The 12218-nt window shown below is 44.5% G+C and overlaps 1 long non-coding RNA gene across 1 annotated transcript; it reads left to right on the forward strand.

Moving 5' to 3' along the window:
- Positions 1-5939: 5939 nt before the first annotated feature.
- LOC146179553 (uncharacterized) lies at positions 5940-10025 on the forward strand. Its single transcript, XR_014700736.1, has 3 exons — positions 5940-6186; positions 6269-6422; positions 7968-10025. It is a non-coding gene; the product is annotated as an uncharacterized LOC146179553 (long non-coding RNA).
- Positions 10026-12218: the final 2193 nt, after the last annotated feature.

Consider the following 12218-nt stretch of genomic DNA (forward strand, 5'->3'; position numbering starts at 1 on the left):
CGCGTGCGTCGAAGCATGGCAAGACACATTCAAGAATTGAAAAAAAAAATGCCATACGACCTAACTAGTGCAGATTACCCGCAATACCTCGGGTTTACTTGCCAAAGAGTTTTTCAGGGCCAGCATCCATTGCTCCCGAGTAACCGACGCACACTACAAGTAAAAGCTGGAAAGGCTAGCTCCTCTACAAGCCCGAATTTTGATTTTTAGTGAAGGAGGCCAGGGATCCTAGCATAATCGCGACAAATGCAATCGAGAGACTGTAATTTTCTAGTTATTTCTGACAGCGAAAAGCAGATTATAGCGCCCTGTTTCTGACTGTACAGAAGTCGAAGCGTGTTAAATGATGGAGCCTTGGAGCCTCGCAGAATATTCAGCATGCTGCAGAGGACAACCTTATTTTTATACAATGAACATGCTGCCGCCGCAAAAATATTGAGCAGCAAGCAGGAATAAAAAACGCAGCGTCAGGTGACGCGTTATTACGGGGAGTGAGAAAGGCACTCGACGTCGAAAACAACTCTGTTGTTTCTAGGAATAAACGTATTTCGACTAATCTTGTGAATCCATTGACTCGTGCGCAAGCCGTCACGCTTGCCTTGAGATATCATGAATACCGCATAACCATCTTCAGGTCGCTTGCTGCAGTTGTACGCGCAACAGCACGGCATAGAGCTTGCACGCTGCAATAAAAGCACAGCGCGCAATATTCGCTCGCCGAGACTAGGAGAAAAATGGCGCGAAGGAAAATGAAAACACAAGGAAAACGCCGGACGCGCGTCGGTTTCCAATGGCAACGGCAGGGAGACCAATCGTCGCTCAGGAAATCGGGCGGAGAGCTGGCCTTCAGAGAAGGGGCGCGCTAGGGGCGAGGAGGAGGCGAGGAGGTAGCGCGGCGGCGGCAAAGTTCAATCGTTGGCGTAACTTTCAAAGTATCAAGGGGCTTTAGTTCACTGTAGCGCTTGGTCATGCCGACCGTGTTAAACCTGCGCACGCGTGTTATCGCGTTTTCCTAAACGCCCTGCTCCTCGCGTTTTGTCTATGAAATTCAGTTTTTCAGCAAAATGAAGAAAAGGCGCGTGTAGCAAATGTGACGAAGACTTCACGTAAATTTGTTTAGCATGTAGTATCGACAAAACTATTGCTACACATCAGGGAAGAAGACGGGTTGCGTTCACATCGAGGGTGCCCCAAATATATTATTTGCAGTCCCGAGAAACGGAGAGTTGCATAAAGAATGGGCGAAGAATATGCATCGCTGTCCTAGTTGCTAGAAATCAGCTCAGATAATGATATACAAACTGACGTTACTTTGACCCTCCCAGCCTTCATGCAACCAAATCGGCAGGAAAGGCATCTTTGCCAGCACAAGCATTTGCGTCTGACCGTAGCATATCATTAGCAGTAAATATTCCCTAATATTTCATAGTGTAGGGTATGTTGGGCGTCGATGTGTGATGAAAATAAGAAACAAAAGTTTAATGGCAGTCCTCACAATGCCATCTCCCGGTGATTACTTACAATTTCGCTTGGTTAACACAGGGAGGGGGGACTGCTGTACCCGTCGAGTTTGCACTCGGCTTTGCCAGCAAGCTTTAAAACTTGTTCACTAAATGCTTGAGTCGCCATTAACTGCTGACTGCCAACATCCAGTATGTGTTGACAGTTGTGAAAGCAAGAAAAAAAAAAAAAAACAGGAGCAGGAGGTTGGCTGCTTAGCTTGCTCGTGCACATATCTATTTTTATGCCAGGATCATCAGCTTTTATGTAATCACTCGGTTGCGCGTTTATGTTAAAGAGTTAAATTCTAAGAAGATGGGTAAGGAAGAAAAAGCAAATAATCTTAAGCTGACCCGTTGCTCACGATGTGAATGAATAAGTGATAATTTTTATGAGGTCTGACAATGAATTACTTTTGCTAGGCCCCTCTTTTCACACTGCATACATTAATCAGCTAAGCCGATATGCTAGGAGGGCGTGAAAGAAGGTAAAATAGAAGCATGTACATTCAGGTTTCACTGCACACTCGATTAATTGACGCGTATTTAAATTGTGTTATGCAAGAGAATATGCAAGGAAGGCTGCATGTGCTAAAAATTTTCGTTGACAGCAAGGACCAGCATAAATTTCGTCATTCAATTAGATATCTAAAACCTGTAATGAAAGGGTCGTAAATGGTTCGAAGTACCATCACTGCCGCGCTTTGTATTTCTTGCTGACGCGCAAGAAGTCCCAAATAAAAGACTCCATGAGCGCTGACTAACTACGTGACCGTTTTTGTAACACTTAAAAGCAAGAAGTTCAGCAGCACGTAAAAGTCGGAGCAAAAGCAAGGTGACATTTTAATACCAGATGCTTCCATCAGATCATAAATATCGCTGATTGCGTGTCGTGTCACATCTCGTCCCGCATGTGACATCAAGTAACGCTACATAAATTATGTCACTGCAGATAGAGATCATGTGCCGATAGTCCGTCAGCCGTTAGCTCTATCAAAATAGGTACAAGAATTTAAGCAACACGCACAGAACTGCGTGCCGCCGCGCAGCGCCGTTGGCTGCACCAGCATGAAGTTACAGGTCTCTTCGATTTGGCTTGCACTAGCTGCCTAGTTCTGAAAAGTGCTGCAGCGGTGCCAGGTGGTCACGTGAGCGTGCAGTGCCAGTTCCGACACTGGCGTGCGGCGGCAGCTGCCAAAACGAGTACGCAAGTGTAGAACTCTGCAACCTAGCAGACGCGTGTTCGCATCATGCATCGCGTGCTGTAACTTGATCACGTCCAGTTTCGAAGCCAGCTGCCGTAGGCCTACAGCGCTCGATCGGAAAGTGACGACGACTAACAGTGACACCAATTGACCAAATACGTGCGACTGCGCACGATCGTTATATCGGACGGTCTGCGAAGGTGCCATTCATGCGCCTGGGTACGAGAGAATTAACGTTGTAAGCAGTTGCCACGAGTACTAGTTTAAATAATTAAGACTGCCTAACAAGACGCTTGATTGGTTTCCACGAACTTCAGTTCAGTCGCTCAGTCGTGTCCGACTCTTCGTGACCCTATAGACCATGTCACGCCACGCTTTCCGGTCTCTCACTATCTTCCTAAAATCACGAACTTACTTCTGTCCAAAAGCACTAGCTGACGCACGTATGTTTGTACCTCATTGCGCTCTCAGACATTCTATGTGCTCCGTGGGCGACAAGTTTGATGTCGCATAGTCGCTGCGCAAGCTGTCTTGTGGCACACACACTTGGCACGACAGAAACTCGATCGATCGCAACTGATTTCTGTTCGCATCCACCCGTCTTCCGAGGTCACAACGCGATAAAAAAAAAACTATATATAGGACAACCCGCGCGAAGGTGCCGTATCGCGGCCACGTACCACTACATATGTGGCCACAACTACATATAATACCGCTCCTCCCTCAACAAAATGCCAATCACCAGCATGCAGCCCAACTACCTTGTATACGCAACCATTTGCGGATCCAGCGAACCGTCCGGGTTCTGAAGGAGACGGACCGTCTTTACAAAACCTATGCAGAACGATGCGCAGCGTTGTCTGCTCTTGGCCAAGCGGAGCGCACGCCATGCTGCACTTTTTTCTGCACCTCTTCTGGAGCGAGTGCAGAGTGAGAAGAGAGAAGTGCAGACGGCGCGCGCGGCACTGGCAAAACGAGGTCGGCGGTGCTGCACTACTTGAACTAGTGCAGCTGGTGCAGGCAAATCGAAGAGACCTTACACTGAAGTCGCTTCTGGCGCCACCTCTCGTACTTGACATGAACGGCGTCAGAGAACGGGCGCCAGTGAGCCCACTGCCCTCTTCTAGTACACTTTAATCTCGCCATGTATAACACCATTGCTATATTAAACGGTTGCCGAGTATGAAACTTCGTCCGTGTGAGCCATTATAAGGAGGGGGATACTTCAAATGCGCATCAGGCAAACCGTATTTTATTCACGTTTGCATTAGCGAAACTCGCCCCCCCCTTCCCTCATTTTGTAATTAAATAGAAAAATGTCTTTAACTGGGCCCCCTCCCCCCTCACGAAAAATGTCCTGGCTCAATGCCTGGTGACAGCCAACCTTTTCCAATGTGAACTTCACGGGTTTCAATCGGCTACTGCCAATTTTATCGTCCAGATACTGCACGAACGTCAACGAAGTCAGAGGGTTATTTTGGCTCTATGCACTGGGTACACTTTTTCTCATTGGTGATATAAACGCGCTTAACAAACAATAGGTCGATGCGGTGACATCTTATGTTGCGTTAGCCGAAGCCCTATTTCAACCCCACTCTTTTTATTTTTCTTGAAATGGGGGAGGGAGAGGGGGAGGCAGCCACTTTACAAAATTTCGAGTACTTCTAAAGGGCAATGAAGACAGCTTAGAAATTCCCCTTACCTGCTCTCCTGTCTAAACATACATTTGTGACAAAAAGGCATCCGGCTCTGAGCGCAAGTAGGATTTCTATGAAGGCGGAAGGCAGAGAAAATACTCACCGTATTCCCAAAAGCATATCTCATACCAGAAATGAACAGCACGAGCACTACCCAGCTGCGCATTTTTTTGGGAAGATTTCTCTCCTAAAACCACTGGAAATGTACCTTCAAACGGAAGCTCCTTCAAATTTCGCTTCGTTTTATATCCGCTTCTGCACAGGAGTCTATTTCCATCGAAGTGCGTTTTGCACATGCAAGTGTTTGAACAGAACGCAAGTTGTTTTGATGGATTACAGTGCTGTCATAATACCAGTGGGCCTAGAAGCTTCTCTTATATTAATAATAATAATTTTATTTCTGCCTCAAAAAGCACATGGACAATAAAAAGCAGCTTGACAAAGCCATAGCCCCCATTTGCAAAGCAGCAGCAGCAGCAGCAGCAGCAGGCTAACAACGACTCATTAATTCACTTGTAGTCTTATACAAAGAAAAAAGAAAGTTTCTCTTTATTGCTTTTGTTATTTCACTGCTGTGTTGTATATGTTTGGTTTTATTATTAATTGTTCAGAAGAGCTTCAACTTGCACTGTAATTATTGTTTATTTTTTTTTGCCTGTTTTGTTAAACTACATAGTTTGTATTCCCACCGTGCTAAAATCCCAACACTGGGATTGCAGTATCAATAAATAAATAAATAAATGAAAGGAAAGAAAAAAAATGGCATAAAAGCGAGCAGCAGATAGCTGGGAACTGTGCAGCATCATTCACTGGGAACTGAACAGAAACTGCAAAAAAGAGCAGTTTTGCAAGAAATGTACGATACTTTCATGCATCAGATGTATAACTCAGAACCAAAAAAAATAAATCAGTTGTAGCGGTGAAAGTCAGCATTAAAGAAATTTGGCTATCCCTTCTTCATAGATGCCACGCAGCATCTGATGGGTGCAATTTAAGAAGTCAAAGTTTGCAAACGAGTAGGCATTCAGGGAGGAAGGAAGTGTATGTTGCAAGCTTTCTTGTCCGGAGTTTAGGCGTGCCGTGGGCACTATCCAGTTTTCAGGCTGCCTCGGGGGGGGGGGGGGGGGGGTATTTTGTAGTTTTTTCTTTCAAATTTTCCAAGCTTCAAACATTATTTATGTTATTTTTAATTTCTATTTTAAAACGAATGCTTAAAGGGGTCGTGAAACGTTTTCCGGAAATTTTGCACGGCTTAGTTAAATGGAATCCTTGTCCTGCATCATATAATATACCTCGATTCGTTTCATCGCCCGCGTTGATTTAATAGCGACAAAAACAGAATTTCGGTTTCCTAGCGCGCGTACTCCTCAACTCAACTGATACGTCATAGCGCTTAGCCAATGAGAAGCTCCCTTTGCCGGAGCCTGCTGAGCCAAAGTTGACCAAGCTCGGTGTATTTTAGAGGTTTTAATTGTGCCCTACTCTACGCTCACACAGGGTATTTTAATATGGCCGACGCATAGGTTCCTCCGTAGGTTCCAGCGTCGCTGTGCTGCTATAGTGAACTAGAATATAGTCGCTACTGTTAAAACATGGTTACATCGTGGGCTTTGAGCCTTACGCCGACGCAACTTTTCGGGTGCCAGGTCGGCGAAGATGGACCCTGCGAGCGACCGGTACAGTAACACTTGTGTCGAGAGGCCGCGGTAACCGCGGCACAACTCCGGCTTGCAGAAGCCCCGACCGTCAGCCTCCCGATCCCAGCCGTTTCGGAACTACGCATTGGTATGCATGTCCGAGTCTTGCAGCCTAGCCTACGTTTGACCGTTGCGAGAGTGCGCAATCGCTAACCGAAGCTTTCGAACAGGTGCAGCTGCGGGCGGTGCGTGCCGATGCCGACTGCTCTTGAGAGCATCTGGCGAGATCCCGGCGGCGAATTGAAGCAGCCGTCTGGGTGTTACAGATCATCCGCATTTACTCCAAATGCTTCTTGATCATGGACTGCTAGTCGAGAACACAAGGTAAGAACCTTGAGCGAAAGGCGACATAACTTGAACAAGCGGCACCTGTTTTTCATTTTCTCGAGCAAGAAATGCTGTAATGAAATCTATTGCGGAAGGCAGTGTTAATAAAATAAAGCTTCCCCTTTAACGTTACTTACCTGCGATCATCTACACTGTCTACAGTGTTGATATTGCGCCACGTTAGCGCGAACACATCGCTGGTTTTCATATTTTTCTTGTTTACGTAGAAGCGCATGAGCATGACGTTTCACCATGCAAATTACTGGTTTGCTTAATTCCATGCACGAGTAAATGAGAAAACACGCATCATCTGATAGTGCGAACTTGCTAAATGGAAAGGGCATGCACATTGATGTGAAGTAACTGGGGGGGGGGGGGGGGGGGGGGGGACGCTGTCCGGACACATTTGCTTGTTTTATTAGCCAGGTATGACCTTCAGCAAGTGCAGCACTTCAAAACATAAATACATAAGGAATGCCACAAGAAATGCAGTAAATAAGTACAAAAGCAATCTCATTTCGGAGGACTCTGTGCTAAGTGAAATTGCATGCAGTGAAGTAGCCTGTCTCCTGCGGAAGCCGTGGGAAAATGCACTAAAAAACGACACAGAAGAGAAAAACACACAGAGCAGGACTGGCTTCTGCAGACGATCACTAACTAGCCCGACAACTCTTGTTATAGCCTGTCCCCACTTGCTGCCAGAACAATCACCATACCAGCACTCAAAGTTTTATTTGCATTTTTTTTTTACCCACTTGCATTAGGTGAGTGTTGTATAGTGTGCAAATATAATTAAAAAAATTGACTTCACTGATACCATCATCAACACCTGCACACAGTAAACCTCTCCAAAATGCTTTGACACTGACATTTTACATGTGCTGAAATGTAACAACCAAAAGAAAAAAAAAAGAAAGACGTTCTCCCAAAGGCCAGTACACCGAAACTTCCACAGTTTGAGTAAGTGTTGGAAATTTTACCGTTAGCAAATGAAGTTATAGAGTAGTTTTGCGGCACGTGCAGAAAGTTTGGCACGTGCCGTGTTGTGGGAAAACAACTGAGAGCTTTTGACAGAAGTGCACTTGTAGTTTATGGCTCCTTCGAATAGAATGACTCCATGCACAGAGCTGCTTAATGCATAAGTCGCATACTTAACATCTTCGTGCTATGCGGATGATATCAGCGTGGACATTGACATCGGCCACAACACTAGTATAGAGGGTGTAAGACGACTACCAGGTTTTGTCAGTCAAAAGCTGCATTGCCTTCAGGCATTATTTTGCTGCAGTAGCAAATTGTGATTGCACTGGAGTTCTAATATTGGGTGGGTCTCATTCTCTCTCAATCACCTGCAGCAGAATTCAAAGTTTGCCATACTTTCAGGGAGAATAAATTGACAGTGAAAGTTACACTGTACAGCTTCTGTTAGACGGGAATTAATTGTACAGATGCATGAATAACTTTCAAATTTGTAAAAGACCTAAATCATATTTTCATTTTGCTATGCTGAAAAGTGAATATTGCTTTTTCTCTTGTCAACAGGAGGCACCACTACATCTGCTACAGCCAGCTTGCGCACTGGCTTTGGGGATGCCTCGGCAGACATCACAGTAAAGTCCTCCCTATTTGTAATGCAAGCCAAATAAGGGAAAGGTTTCCATCTGACAGTTACACTGGTTTCCAGTTTGTGCAAGGTTTGTAGAGTCATCACCTTATTCATTCTGAAACAAGCCGGAAAATATGAGAAGAAAGAATTGCAGGACAGCTGGACTAATAACTGGAATTTTACTAAAGGATAGAGGCAAAAGAAGACTTGCACAGAGATGCACATGTAAAAAAGGCCCCAAAAGACTGTTGACCGATTTCTTAGCCACACACACGTCCTTAGCCTTTGCAGTATAGTGTGCCTTTGGACTTGGATCTGTGGCTTCCCTTTTGTAACTAGTGGTTCTTGACCATAAGGAATTTGCTTTCTTTAGATTTTGATTTTTTAGACCCTTTCTGCTTTCCACGCTTTCACTGCTTTGGGGGTTTTTCGTGCACATGCATTTCTGTGCGAATCTTCTTTTGCCTCTTTCCTTCAGTAACATTTCAGTTGTTAGTCAAACTTTGTCTTGTGCTCCTCTCACGTGTTTCGTCTTCTGGCTGGTTTTAAGATGAATCAGTACCAACTCATCCAGTTGTTAGTCTTGTTGATATCACTAGCCTGACTGCACCCACTGCTGGGCAAATGCTTCTCCCATATCCATCCGAATAACCCGATCCTGTGCCAGGTGCATGATTCTCGCAAACTTCCTAATTTCATCTGCCTGCCCGAGTTTCTGCCACCCCCTGCTAAACTTGCCTTCCCTTGGAATCTAAAAGACATATATAGGCTCACTTAGAATGAATTTTGTGTACTCACTCCCTTCCTTTACCTTTGACGGGTAGAATTTTTCTTCTTTTGGAACTGACCGCAGATACATCAGCTGCATCCATATGATCCCCGCAGACTTCCTAATCTCATCTGTCTGCCCGAATTTCTGCCGCCCCCTGCTACGCTTGCCTTCCCCTGCAATCTACAAGACATATATAGGCTCACTTAGAATGAATTTTGTGTACTCACTCCCCACCTATACCTTTGATGGGTGGAATTTTTTTTAGCACTGACCGCAAATGCATCATAATTGTGCAGTTGTGTATATACCTGCTTGTATAGATGTCTCTCCCATATCTATCCAAATAACCCGATCCTCTGTCAGCTGCATCCATCTGATCCCCGCAAACTTTTTATCTGCCTGCCTGAGTTTCTGCTGCCCCCTGCTATACTTGCCTTCCCTTGGAATCTACAAGACATATATAGGCTCACTTAGAATGAATTTTGTGTACTCAATCTCTAACTATACCTTTGTCGGATGCATTTTTTTTTTTTATTTAGCACTGACCTCAACACATCATGATTGTGAAGCTGTATATACACATTTGTATATTTAGGGGAGAGGAAGACAGCAAAGAAGCGTGAATAAAAGATGTCTTGCTCTAGGTCAACTTCCTTCTAGCCTAAAAATTTTGTATGCACTGATGAACCTGCGGCCAACCAATAAATTATTTTGAAAGCAACATGTCTCTAACACTCATTTGGTAACATTAGATAATGCCCAAATGTACTACAAAGTGGTGGTCCTTGTGGCACTGACAAACCTAGATTTTCTAGTTGCCGCGTTCACCTTTACACGGCCTCGAAAAATAGTGGCTCATGGGGAATAGAAAAATCAAACCGTTTTCTGCAAAAGCTGTTTTGAAAGGTGGCCACTGTTTTCAGCATTTTGCAGTCTCATTCAGAAGCAAGCCAGCATAATCTGCAATCTATAGACATGCATACAATAATATGTGCCTTATACTTTGAAATGTACCAGACTTTAACCAGTCATAAAACAGCGTGCTGAAAAGGTATGTATTCATATTTTGTTAACCTTTGAAATACAATAAACTTCAAACTTCAGTAAAGCCTCCTTCGTTGATGATACCCGTAGTTTGCATGAAAACATCTGCACTAGAACCTGCATGACGTTGAGTTAATTGGCCTGTTGGTTGAATATGTCACCAAAATGCTGGTAATACAATGAACTTTGTCGGTGCTGGGGTCAAGTCTAGAAATATAAAGTTGGGATGATTTAATTGTGAAACCTTGCTGCTGAATTCACTGCAGGCTAGAATGTAACAGGATTAAAGGGCAGCTGTAGACGTAAGGGCAGTCCACATTGTCACGGCATCTTATGCGTCCTAGTACACATATCTACATACCGTGCATGTTTTGCTAGTAAACAATGTAACCACAGATTTGCGAAGCTCCAAGAATGCTACACTGATGCTGTCTGAGTAGCTGCTTGTGTCGCTGAATATTGTGAAAGCCTTTTGATGGAATGAAAACTGCTTGGTGAATACTTATGCAGAGTGAGGTTGGTCAGGAGCGCAGGTGATATGTACACCCTCGCAATTTAACCATACAAGCACAGACTGTATGATACTCATACAAATTGAAAAATATAAGGGAAGAAATTGAACTGAAGACTTCGCGGTTCGACAGTCCAAACTTCTACTACATGTGCTTTGGGCTGTGTGTGCTAGCCCGCCTGCAATCTGATTGCCCGAGCCAGGAAAATGGTACACACTCTTTAACATGTACATAGAAGTGCAGGTGCTTGGGATAAACCTTGGCTGCCGCAATGCACCTCAAACAATGGCATGTTAGCCAGAATAGCAGGTTGGGCTTGTTGGTTTTCCATCCTGAGGTAACAGCGCAAAATGTAGACGGGAGCACAAGACGAGAAGACGATGAGACATTGTGTCATCTTCTCGTCTTGTGCTCCCATCCACGTTTTGCGCTGTTACTTCAGAATGTCACGTGCCTGCCCAATATCTACATAATTGTCACACGAACCACTTTGTGTGTATTTACGACTACTTGCACAACACCATTGCCACCCACTGATGATTAGCAGCTGAACAGCAGTTTTTAACGTACACTCCGCTGCCATTAATTACAAATGCTATCACGCTACGACTTCCCATACCACCCCACCCAACCTCTGTGTGTAATGACTCAACCTTTGGTGCGTTTGCATGTTCTCGGGATACTGGAGAAATCCAAGATATCAATTAGTAGATTCAAGCAACTTAATCTGACTTACATCTGGTGAGAATATTACAACTCTATCCATGTATACACAGATCTGTATCACCACAAGCGTCGCCTACAATTGTGGTGATGCCGCTCAGAACATGACTCATCTTTTTTTTAAGGGCATAATTCTCCACAAACCGCTGCTGAGCTTGTACCCCCTTGGTAAGAGGCTTTCCACATCTGTGGGATTAGAAGTGGTGTGAATTCACAGTTTCAAAGCCTGCATTACAAATTTTTGGAAGTTTTCAACACCACACCCTTACCAGCCTTTGGCACTACACATCACTGAGTTCCTTATATCTACTTGTGCTCAATGCCACAAGGTAGTGCTTTAGTGGATCCATACCCACTTGCCAATTATATGCAATTATGCATGCTTTCTCCATAGACTGCATCTAAATGTGGTTTCACACACAAATATTTATACTTAATTGGACAGGCGGACTGCCCAGAACGTTCCACATGTGACATTATGGAGACTGTGGAGCGTGTACTAGTGGTGTGTCCCAGTATGTGCGTGCAAAACAATAACTCGAGTTACTTCTTTGAAGTGTTTTGGCAACAGGCCTCTCTCAGAGGACTTATTGGCCGGTTGGCCAGAAATGGAAAGCTCTACAGGCAGTGCAGGCTTTCTGCTGCTTCTTGCGTGACACAGGACTTGACTCGTGACTGTGGTGCAAGTTACTATTCCTGTATATATTTTAATCAAGTCACGACCCGCTTTGTTCTCTTTTTGTAGCAGGTCAGATATTAAACTTTTAAGCCCATCTATCCGCCTTTTCAATCAATAACACTTGCGTGAATGCATTTCTCCTGGATGGTTGATCTGGTAATCACACCATCGTAATGCAAGGACATGGGGCGTATGAGCTTTTGAGGTGAACAATTTTTACCCTAGAAATGTCTTTTAAATGATGTGAAGGATTCTGAGCTCTGCTCAACATGATCCTCCTCTTTGGAGTCTTCAACAGGTTCTATGGGACTAGATGAGTGCTGTGGAAAGAACGTGATCGAAGTGGAACCAAGGGGCCTGTTCTGGGTGGTACGATATGCTGGTAGGGGCCCCTATTGTGCTGGCCTCACGGTATCGTTCAAAATAAAAAAAAAATCCAAAATGCGCATATTACTGC

The sequence above is a fragment of the Amblyomma maculatum genome, chromosome 9 (genome assembly GCF_055883805.1).
Source record: "Amblyomma maculatum isolate TAMU_Amacu chromosome 9, ASM5588380v1, whole genome shotgun sequence".
Classification (NCBI taxonomy): domain Eukaryota; kingdom Metazoa; phylum Arthropoda; class Arachnida; order Ixodida; family Ixodidae; genus Amblyomma; species Amblyomma maculatum.